Raw genomic sequence first — 12,351 nt, forward strand, 5'->3', positions numbered from 1 at the left:
GGATGCCCTGTCCAGAGATGTGGCAGGGAACGCGCCATGAGATGTTAAGGCCTGGACCATCAAGCCCTCAAGGGTGGGGTTTTGGCTAAGGACACTAGGATGACCCGGGGCAGGGCAGTGGCAGAGTGCTATTGTCCTAATCACAGGAGCCTCTGTGCTAGACTTGGACCAAGTGCCTAGAAGGACATCTGTCAGTGTTTCATTGAAATGCAAAAGGATTCTGATGAGGAAGCCGCTGGATGAAGTATTTCAGTCAAGAGGTTAGTCTTGATTTGCACTCAGGGCAGCGCCAGCCCTAGGACCTCTGCTGCCCTCTTCACCACTATCCGTGCTCACTACTCCACTGAATTCAAGCTAGCCTGGCTGATTTAGGGTGATGCCCTGAAACCGGTCCCAGGATGCTTGCTTCTGGTCCAGGGAGGACCTGGCTTGGCAGTTCAGGCTGGACTGTTCCCACAAGTAACAGGGACAAGACTGATTTGCATATGACTGGGTCCAAACTGGGGTGGTGTGGTGAGCAAAAGAATGATGGATTAAACCCAGATCCTTTTGACTGGGGTAGAATGTTTGCATTGTCCAGCATTCCGTCCATTAATTGTTTCTTTTCCATATGTCGCCTTAAGTGGGAAGGGTATGGCCAGACATGGGTCACATGCTCACTACACCACTGGATTCAAGCTAGCCTGGCTGATAGAGTGAGGCCCTGAAACCGGTCCCAGGATGCTTGTTTCCAGCACAGGAAGGACATGGGTTTGCAGTTCAGGCTGGACTGTTCCCACAAGGTACAGGGTCAAGACTGATTTGCATATGGCTGGGTCCAAACTGGGGTGGTGTGGTGAGAAAAATAATGATGGATTAAACCCAGATCCTTGTGACCGGGGGTGAACGTTTGCATTGTACAGTATTATTTCCATCAATTGTTTCTTTTGCTCCCTCCTCCATAGCCACGGTAGGTGGAGAGAGCATATCAATATCTGGAGAGCTGTCCAGTCCATTGGCCTCTGCTAGTTCTTCATACCAGTCCAAATTCTCTTTAGGGGTGTATAACTGTAGTTCTAGAGGGTCCGTGACCCCCCCAACTCTTCCCGGTGCCTGTATGCTCCTCAAAAAGTTCAGGTGACGACCTAGAACCACTTGGTTCTGTCAGCACCAGAATCGGCGTCGAATGATGCCACTCCGAGTCATTCAGGACAAGAATGGGCCTGGCACCACCAGTGGTACTGGAACCACTGATGCCAGGACTGGTGCTGGAAAAGGTCATGTTGGCATGAACGGCACCGATCCAGAATCGGATCCATAAGACCCCATTGGAACAGAGGCTCGAGCAGACGGCGCAGAACCTGATGGGACCTCCTCTGACCCCGTGGGGCACGAAGGCACAACTAAGGGGGTGGCCCGCCGAAGTACTTAGCACATGGCCTCGTAAAACTCTTATTTGACCGGCGGTCGCTCCTGCTTCCGGAAACGGGGGAGGCACGTAGTCTGACCTGGCAACAGCTCAGCAGAACCATGCCTGGAACGTCGACGTTCCTCACTCGTCTCGTCAATCCTCGACAGACGAGGTGAAGTCAAAGTCCATTTAGACTTCTTCTTGTGATTCTTCCCCTAGTGTCCTGAGGACCTCGAGTGCGACAAAGAAGACTTGGGGCTCCTGGAGCTGTCCCTCGACCTTCTCCTCGATTGGGACCGAGACAACGTAGGAACTCGATAGATGGCGTCGACTACCGGGCACAAAGCACCTTCAGGGACTGTTCCTTCAAAGTCTTCCGTGCCATGGCCCAGCAGTCCGAGCACGAGTTTGTGTCGTGGTTGCGCTAGAGACAACGTAAGCACACCAGGTACGGGTTGGTAACCAACATAGCGCAGTGACTGATGCCACGTGGCTTTAACCATACCTTTCTTGAGAACAGTCCCTCGACACACAAGAAAAAATCTTCTACAAAACGTCGAAAAAAGTTTGTCAGAAAGAAACCGAAGGGTAGCTCTTCTCTGGATCAGCGTGAACTGACACACAAAGAAAAAAACTGAAGTTCACGCACTTGGGTGATGCCTATATAGGTGACTGCGATGTCACATCCGGCTCCAACAATGCCACGCGGAACCAAATGGAGCCATCCAATGGTGAGCATGAGTACTGGTCACGCAAAAGTTTCCGGATCCAGTCCGATGGCTGGGAAATTCAAAGGTAAGGAATCTGCAGCTAGAGGTCTCTATCAGAGATCTAAAGGTAAGTAAAGTGTTCTTCTGATTGAGACTTTAAGCCACAGCTCTCTCAGCTTTTGAATAGATACAAATGCAGGACATAAATGGAGGTAGGTCTTTAAATGGACTTAAACCAGAAAATCCAGCGGGGCTGAGTGGGTGAAAAGCCCCCTTGGCGATCCTGGCTGTCTAGACAGTCGTGCTTCATGAACTTATGGTGGGACGCCTACGCACCTGCCTGGCAGATGTCCAGGACAGAGACTTTGCGTGCCAACGCAGTGGTAACACCTTTGGCCCTGGTAGAATGAGCACCCAGTCATTCCAGAGGCTGCTTTTTAGACAATGTGTAGCAGATCTCAAGACAGAGTACAATTAAACTGAAGATGGTTCTCTTTAACACAGCTTTGCCTATTCTTGCTCCAGCGAACCTGACAAAGAGCTGATCGTCCACCTAGCATTTTCTGGTATGATCAATGTACAAGCCAAGAGCTCTCTTAGGGTCGAATTGGTAGAATCTCTCCTCCTCCTTCGATGTTGAGGAGGACCATAGAACGCCGGCAAGGTGATGTATTGACTGACATGGAATGGCATCACAACTTCAGGCAAAAAGGATGCTTTTGTCAACAAAACTAGCTTGTCTGGAAAGAAGGTGGTGTATGGTGGAGTAGCACCAAGAGTTTGAATCTCACTCATACACCACACGGATGCAATGTTGACGAGGACAACTGTCTTGAGGGTGAGAAGCTTCAAGAGGCAGCTGTGAAGCGGCCAAAAGGAGTACACATCAAATATATTATGCTATTGACAGTATGCTAAAACTCTTAGTTATTTTGAAAAGAAAAAAAAAGAAAGTGGAAAAAAAAACTGTGCCCAGGGCAAAGCCTTGACAGACAAGGAACAAAACAAACAAGTTGCTTACTTTTGGTAATCCCTTATCTAATAGAGACTATCTAGCCCCTTATTCCTCACCTTAGAGTTATCCTCAGGCGTTCGACCGGATCCCGAAATTCTTGATCAGGAGCCCTGCGTTCCGGTAGGTGGTGTAGTTTGGGTTCGCATCAGTCACTCCGGATATGATGTGCGAAGTGCCTGTTTAGGCGCCACCCAATGGAGCTGACATCAGTTTTTTTTACCAACTTTCCACGCCAAAAGGACAGGACCACAAACAATGCTGATGCACTGGTGTGCAGTACTAAGGACCTCAGAAGAGAAAATCTATACAGTACTTGTTCAGAGAGCGGTGAGGATCGATGAGGAATCTGCAGCTAGATAGTCTCGCTACCAGATAAGGCGTTACCAAAGTTAAGTAACATCTGATACAGACTTCTAGCCACAGATTCTTTACCTTAGAATAGATACACAAGCAACATCTCCCCGGAAGGGAGTCTGCAGACCAATTTCACACGAGGGAGTCCTGCAGCACCAAATGGCCAAGATGCCCATCACAACGGACCTGACTGCCCAGACAGTATTGTTTGGTGGAACGTGTATAGTGATATCCACGTTGCTGCCCGGCAGATGTCCATGACATGTTAATCAGCAACTTACTCAATTTGTCGAATCTGTTAACTTTTTACACTCCTCTCAATCCGGGTTTAGGGCTGGCTAATCCACTGAGACAACCCTTCTTGGAGTATCAGAAATGTTACGACAACGACTTGACTCTGGGGACACCGTGGCTTATATTGCTCGACCTGAGCGCTGCATTTGACATGGTGTCCCATACCGTGCTAACTAAAGCTTTGCAATCCCTTAGCATTACCGGCTCAGCACTCGACTGGCTTTCATCTTTTTTAGCTAAACGGACATTACGTTTTTTGATCTAGAGCCACTTCTAAAACTCACTCTTCTACTTATATGGTACCCCAAGGCTCTATCCTAAGTCCTCTTCTATTTAATTTGGATGTTAAACCTTTGGCGACAATTGTAGAGGAGGCTGGGTTGTACCTTTTCTCTTATGCTGATGATACCCAAATCAACTTTTCCCTCTCTATTGAAAAGATGCCTGGACCTTCGGTTCTTCAGTCTGGTCTGAGGAATAATGCATCTTGGATGCAAGCAAATCTACTCAAGCTTAACGGCGAAAAAACGGAGGTCCTAATTTTGGGTAAATATAAAAATGGGTGCTCTTCCTCAGCCCACTGATCATGTCCGTAATTTGGGCGTCATCATTGATGACAAACTTTCTATGAAGCAGCAGGCAGTAAAGGTGGCAGCCACCTGTTTCACCGTTTTAAAATGGTTGAAAAAAATTATTTGGATGCTTCCGGTCTCCACTCAGAAAACCGTAGTCCAGGCGCTTGTGACATCTAGAATGGACTACGGAAACATCCTTTATTTGGGATCAAACAAGGATGTTACATGGAGACTACAGGTGGTACAAACCTCTGCTGCCACGCTGCTCTGCCAGCTCTCTAAAACATCTTCCACCTCCAGTGCTTTGCGAAATCTTCATTGGCTTAAGGTTGAAAACCTTGTTAGGTTTAAGGCCCTGAGTTATATGTACAAAATCAAGGTTGGCTCTGCTCCTAAATATCTGCAAACCCTAGTTTACCTCTACCAACCTCCTCATTTACTACGATCGACCACACAGGGAAAATTCTTGATGCCTAAGATTAAACTCACAAGAATGGGAGGTCGCTCGTTTGCCTGTCTTGGCCCATCCATCTGGAATTCTCTTCCCATTGCACTTCGCAATGAAACCTCATACATGAATTTTCGTAAACTTTTAAAAACTTGGTTATTTAACCAATAATTCACTTTTAACTGAATTCCTTTGTTTCCTTTTTTATTCTTTCTGTTTTTCGTCAGGTTTAGCGCTGGGAAACCCTTGTTGGATAGCTGTGCGCTGTATAAAACGAATTTAACATAACATAACACCGTGAACGAACACATTGGTCGCAGCCTTGACTCAGGTGGAATGAGCACGCAAACCCTCAAGGGATTGCTTTTTGGCAAATGTGTATCAGATTTTTATGCAGAGTACTATCCATTCTGTGATGGTCCATTTCTGCACACCCTTTTCCTTCTACATCCAGATATACCCAACAAACAGTTTATCGCTCACCTGGAACTCTTTGGTACAATCAAGGTAGAACAACAATGCTCTTTTTTGTCCATGTGGTGGTGTCTCGCCTCTTTTTTAGAAGGGTGAGGCGGAATAAAGAAGGTAGGTAAGGTGATATTCTGGCCAAAATGCTACAGTGGCACAACCTTCAGAAGGAAGGAAGCACAGGTTCTGAGAACCATTTTGTCTGGATAGAAATTGTGTAAGGAGGCTGCACAGAGTGCTTGCAGTTCTCTGATCTGCCCCCCCCCCTAATTATTGATATGTCCATCAGAAAAGGTGTTTTGCAGGTGAGTAGGCAAATTGTACAATGGATCCGAGGGCGCGCACATGAGAAATGCTACGATCGGGTGTAGGGGAAAAGTCTTGGAGTGAATAGATGTTTAGTCCCTTAAGAAAACAAGTCACAAAAGGCGACTTAAATAGAGAAGGTTGGTCCGGCGACCGCAAGAAAGTGGAGATGAAGGACAAATAACCTTTAACAGTGCCCAAAGCAGAGCCCTGATGGGTCAGAAAAAAACTAAAATAAAGCAGCAAAACTTGGGTGAGGGGTACTGAAAGAAAGTTAATGTCACAAACTCATCCCAACCGCAGGCACATACTGTCTTGGTAGAGGGACACCAGGCTGCCGGAATAATATCACAGACTTTGGCAGGAAGGTCAAAAGCTGTCAAGGTGGAGGGTATGCTGGCTCATATGCAGGACCCTGCCCTGTGGTGGGACAGAAGATGCTCTGGAAGAGGCCTTCTGTTCAGAGGACCAATGTTCAGACTCAGGAGTTCAGGATACCGGACTCTGCATGCCCAATCTGGAGCCACAAGAACTTCTTGGGCCCCGTCGTTCCTGATTTTCTTGAGAACTTAGAACAGGAGTGGTATAGGCAGAAAGGTGTACAGGACGACCAAGCTGCACTTGAGACAAAAAGCATCTGAGCGAGATCCACCTTGGAAACTCCAGTGCACAATACTGTTGACATTGCACATTCTCGATGGTGGTGAACAGATCTAACCAAGGCTTCCGCCAATCGTGAAAAAGACTTTGCACCATCTCCAGATGGAGTTGCCACTCATGATCTGCTAGGCATCGACAGGTGAGTTCCGCTGCCCTGACTTTCAGAGAGCCCGCCAGGTGCTGAAACACCAGGGAAATGCCCTGGCATTCTAGTCATGTCCAGAAGCGCAGGGCCCCTTGACAGAGTCCACGACCTAATCCAACCCTATTTGTTGCACTACCACATGGTGTTGTCTGTAAACACCTGCACCAGCCTTCTCTTGATCGAAAATAGAAAGGCTTTTAACACCAACCGTATTGCACGAAGCTTCAACCGATTGGTGTAGAGCCCAGAATCTGCCGGAGACCAGAGTTTTCTGAGCTCCGCCTCTCCCCAATGACCACCCCAGCTCAGGAGTGACGCATCCGTCACTATGGTTAGCTCAGGTTGGAGAATGGAGAAGGATCTGCTGCTGACCCAATTGCGGTTCGTCAGCGCCCACTGCAGATGTTTTACCAAACGAACACGGTTGGAGAGATTCCCCTGATGCTGCATCCACTGGAACTTTAGGTCCCACTGCGGAAACCACATATGCCAACAGACATGCAACACTAGTAGGACGCAGGAGGCCATGAGGCCCAATAACCTCAGCGTCAGTCTCCCTCAAATCCAGGATAGAAGCTGAAACATTGCATCCTGGACTTACCATTCAGGAGGATAGTCCGAAACTGCACTGTGCCCAGAACACATCCAAGAAAGGGTGCATTTGAGAGGGACTCAGGTAGGACGTTGGCATGTTTATAGTGAACCTCAGTGGGTGCAGTAGGTCTGATGCAGTCTGGAAGTGGGAGACAACTGCCTGGGGCTAGCCAGTCTTCAAAAGCCAATTGTCGAGGTAGGGAAGACTGGAACTCCTGTCCTACGCAGATGTGCTGCACAGACCACCATCCCATTGGTGAACACCCGAGGGGTGCTATAAGACAAAAGGGGAGCACATGAAATTGAAAGTGCTCTTGGGCCACCATGAACCGCAGGTAATGTCTGTGGCAGGACAGGGATGTGGAAATATATGCATCCTGCAAGTCTAGCACTACCATCCAGTTTCCAGGACCTGAGCAAAGAGGAGCATCTTGAACTTCTCTTTCTTCAGGAAAAGCCTGAGAATGTGCAGGTCTAGAAAAGGACTGAGGACTCCGTCCTTTTTCAGCAGCAGAAAGTAGCAGCAATAGCAACTCTGACCTACTTCTACTGCCAGCACCCTCTCGATGGCTCCTTAGGCCAAGGGGTCAACACTTCCTGACGGCGCAAAGCAAGAGGGTCCTCTGTCAGCCAGTCATAAGTGGGTGGCGTGGGAGGGGTTCCAGAGAGGAGATAGAGAAGACCTTCAGGAAGATTTGTAAAACCCACTTGTATGAAGTTATAGACTGCCAGCGGGGCAGGTGATAGTGATCCTGACACCAATTGGGTGCCTATGCTGGTATAAGGGCGAACTAAAGATGTTTCAAGGTTGCAGAGGGGTGGACTGGCCTGACCTCTGGTTGGTCTTCCCATGTGGTTTGTGGGAACCGCGTCCACAAAAAAAGGCTGTGACGTCTGCTGGCCTTGGTGGCTGGGCAGGATAGGATGCAGTTGGTAGCCCCTACCTTAGCCACGGAAGGGGCAAAAGGCAGACTGGGGTTGGCAGAGGGCCATGAAGACAATTAAAGACCTGGCAGTAGCTCTGCTGTCTTTAAAGTGCTCCAGTGATGAAACTGCCTTTGTGCCAAAAAAGGTGAGAGCTATCAAAGGACATGTCAATGAAGGAAAATTGGACTTCCCCTGAAAAGCCAGTGGTTCTAAACCAGCCAATGGCGTCCCAGGGACACCGACCATGTAATCACTCTGCCTAGCAAGTCGGTCGTGTCTAGCCCATATATTATAGTGAACTTTGAGGCATCACACTCGTCTAATACGGCTTGGGAGAGTCTGGCTCGGGGTCCTCCGAGAACATAGGAAACATTTGTGCAACTGAAGAACAAGTTACTTACCTTCGGTAACGCTTTTTCTGGTGGATACAGTATCTGCCTGTGGATTCCTCACCTTATGAATATCCCCTGTGCCAGCATTCCACGGAAATGTCTTCCTAGCTCTCCACGCCGACGAGGTCGTCACAATGCTATGGCTCTGCACGCGGCTCCGCATGACGTCACTGGAGCCATAAGAGGGTCACGTCGGCGTTATGACGTCAGTTCCACCTATTTTTTCCGTGCCACTGAGGAGAAACGGGCAGACTGACTATATAGACAATGCATACATAGTACACAGTATAAAGTGAAAAAAGGAAAACAAAAGAATTCAAGCATTTCCTAAAAGCCTACTCAAAGGCAAATCGAGGCAATGCATAATGACAATATGAAACAACATATTAACAAATACCTCTTTTAAGGTATAAAAGGGTGGACAACGGAGAGGCGGGTGGGTCAGTGAGGAATCCAAAGGCAGATACTGTATCCACCAGAAAAAGGGTTACCGAAGGTAAGTAACTTGTTCTTCTGATGGATACATCTGCCTGTGGATTCCTCACCTTATGAATAGAATCCCACAGCAGTCCCACTCCCGGAGGAGGGTGTCCACCCTTCTATACCAAAAAGTCCTGCAAAACAGAGCACGCATAAATGGCCGTCCCTCCTCACTTCGAATTCTAAGCAGTAATGCTTTGCGAAAGTGTGAAGGGAGGCCCAAGTTGCGGCCTTACAGATGTCCAGCACAGGAACACCTCTGGACAAGGCATAAGTAGATGATTTAGCCCTGGTGGAATATGCTATAATGCCTTCGGGAGGCTCCTTACCAGCCAGAGTGTAGCAGATCTTGATGCACAAGATGATCCACCTGGATAGAGTGCGCTTGTGCACCGCCTTGCCCTTCATGCGTCCAACGTAGTCCTGTCACAAGTCCTTCGTTCTATCCAAATAGAAACTAACCGCCCCCTAAGGATCCAGGCGGTGAAGCCGCTCCTCCTCCTTGGAAGGGTGAGGGGGAGGATAGAAAGTTGGGAGGGTAATGGCCTGCCCCAGATGAAAGGGAGTTACTACCCTAGGCAGAAAAGCAGCCCTGGTCCTAAGAACCATCCTTTCAGCATGAATGGTCAGAAACGGAGGCTTAGAACTTGTAGTAATCAAGTCCACACTGGTAGGTATGATTCAAGATGATTTATTCAGGTTAGTTACAGGATCAGTTGTACAGCCAGTGTAGAACCAGTGAAGAGCCAGTAAGAGCCCTTAAAGAGCCCCACCAGGAGCAGCCAGCCAGGCGCTCAGCCCATCTCCAACTGTGTGTTTCACAGATCAACATTCCACATGACATCATCACCCAGTGTTCCACTGATGGAGAAGTAAATAGGAAGAAACACACTGTACCAAGATATAACATATCATCCTTCCTTCCAAACGAATAACCAAACAAAGAAATAATGAATCAGATAAAGAGCTCAGAAGAACCAAACTAAATAGAAGGATACAAGGGCGAACAGAGCGAAGGTAGAAAAAGAGAAAACAAGCAAAGTTCTTAAGGAAACAGAAAACAAGCAAAGGTCTTAAAGAAACAAATAACCTAACTTGTTTCCCATCCTCCTTTCTACAAATGAGGAAAAAAAACGTCAATGAGTACTCCCTCTGCACTCCAACTGGCCAGGTGGGTGTGCGAGAGAGCAATCACATCAGTAAGAACAACATGACAGAGAAGACGAAGAATGCGTAAGATTAATCATGCTTCCCTGTGATAGAATTAAAGATAACAAAACATTTTTTTTAACAGCACTGGGTAAAACAACAAAGAAAGATCTTAGCACCCAGTGAACATGAAGTTAAAGCGCAAGGCGACTTACATTAACAGTAACGTGATGCGCAGGGCGGCTTACACACAAAAGAGAAAAAAAACATGAAGCGCAGGGCGACTTATACATACATAACATGAAGCGCAGGGCGGCTTACACACAACTATGACGTGATGCGCAGGGCGGCTTACACACATAACTCAAAACACATGAAGCGCAGGGCGGCTTATACATAGACATAACGTGAGGTGCAGGGCGGCTTATACACAGAAAAACAAATGCAGCGCAGGGCGACTTATACATAACAAAAGACATGAGACGCTGGGCGGATTACACATAGTCCAAACATGAGACGCAGGGCGATTTACACACAGGACACAGATAACATGCACAGGATAGTGGAGAAAAATGCCACAACACACCTCCAGAGAGGTTAAGAAACTGTGCCTAGAAACACGGGACACACGTCCGTGCGACGCACCTCGACTAGAGGTCAACTAATGTGCACACAAAAGTGGGACAAACCCCCAAAACACACCTCACGGAGAGGTACATAGATTGTGCACGATTGTATGAAGTTAATAACTGTAACCTATAGACTAGAACTTCAAACTTGCATACAAAACTGAATGGTAAAATATTGCCATGGTACCTCAAACTCACAATGTGAAAAAAATGTCACTAGATGGCAGCGTAACACAGAACAGTGTTAAACAAATTTTTGAATACAACATTTCACACTGTTGAACAAAACAACGCTGCACTCAAGTAAAGAATGCAACCTCAAAACAAACGAGCCATTCCCAATATCTTATGCACAAGAGAAACCTTGAAAAATAATTTCATCCAAACAAGTACTTGTAGATAGGAGCGAGATTTCAAATCCTGCAGAGCGTCTATAATATGACAAAAGCAAAAAAAAAAAAAATACTTATGAGTCCAATGTAACAGCAAGCTCAATCCCACGACGGCGCCCCACTGACAGAAATAAAGCTTCAATAAACTTTATTTAAAACGTGGTTGGCAAAAAGGACCCCGTGTAATGGGAAATCATGTAAAGTTACTCTTAACCCCAAAATGGCGGCACGTTTTCTGACGCAGTACCGTGTGGCTCTCGGCATGTAGGTGCTCTCCAACCTCTCCAGGAAGTCAACACGTCACAATGGCTCCGTGGAAGGCAGCATTAGACAGGTGAGTGCACACACTGAAAAATGCTCGCGCAAACATTTAAAATGGCACAAGGCAGTTAAACTGTTGCTGACTCCGAAGCGACCAACAATTTTTGTAGAAAAATGCCCCACACGCAATGTTTCATACCAAATGAAAACAAAGGCAAAATAAACATGTGCCATTGATGTCTCACCTCCCAAAATGAAGCATTTCCTCCATAAGTAGCGCTGGGTAAAACACGGGGAAAACAAAAGTAAAGACACACCCCATAGTACTTGAAAATTGCTCTTCTGCATGTCAGGCAGTAACACAGGAACGCTTAACGCTTGTATAAAGTTTTCTCGAGTGTTACTAAGCAGGAAAAATGTTCTCAATCACGTTGTTTTCCAAAAACGAAAGTTTCCTCTCGGTCACAATGGATAAAAAACTGAACTGAGGTTACCAGGCAGGTAGCAGGTAGATGTGACACACACTCTGAGGGGAATTGAAAATTGTCCCGTGGTGTAACCCAGAGGCTTACCCTAGCCTCAGGCTTACCCTCAGAAAGTACAGCACAGGAACAGTACTTGAATTTTTAAAATGCCATAGACTGTTACCACCAAACATGACGCTGGGTAAAATAGAAACAACTCAAAATGCAGCGCCTTATCCTTGTTGCGCAAACTTTGTATTTGTGGTCTCTTGAAAACACCGGCATCAAACAAAACATTGAAAAAAAATCAGGCTTACCCTCGCCTGAGGGCACAGCACAGGCTTACCCTCTCGTGAGGGCACAGCACCTGACACAGGCATTGTAGAGTGTCAGGCATGGGCTGCACAGAACAGACGCTGTAGGTACAGCAAACAGAAACTGGTAGCAGACTTGAGCTGCAGTTGAGACTGGAACTGGCACTGTAAAACCTTGTTCCTTGCACGTTGATACACTGTAGGAACAGCAGAAACAGCCTTTTCCAGATGCAGTGTGAACAGCAGGCAGAGGCTTAAGCTGTGCAGAAACTGGAACTGGCACTGTAGAGTTGAGGGCGACCGTTGTAAAGGTCACTGGTGGGGCTATGATGTGCCAGGTATTTGAATAAACGCAGCTGTAGTTCCTTGAGTTGCTTTAGCTTG

The sequence above is a fragment of the Triturus cristatus genome, chromosome 11 (assembly GCF_964204655.1).
Source record: "Triturus cristatus chromosome 11, aTriCri1.1, whole genome shotgun sequence".
Lineage (NCBI taxonomy): Eukaryota > Metazoa > Chordata > Amphibia > Caudata > Salamandridae > Triturus > Triturus cristatus.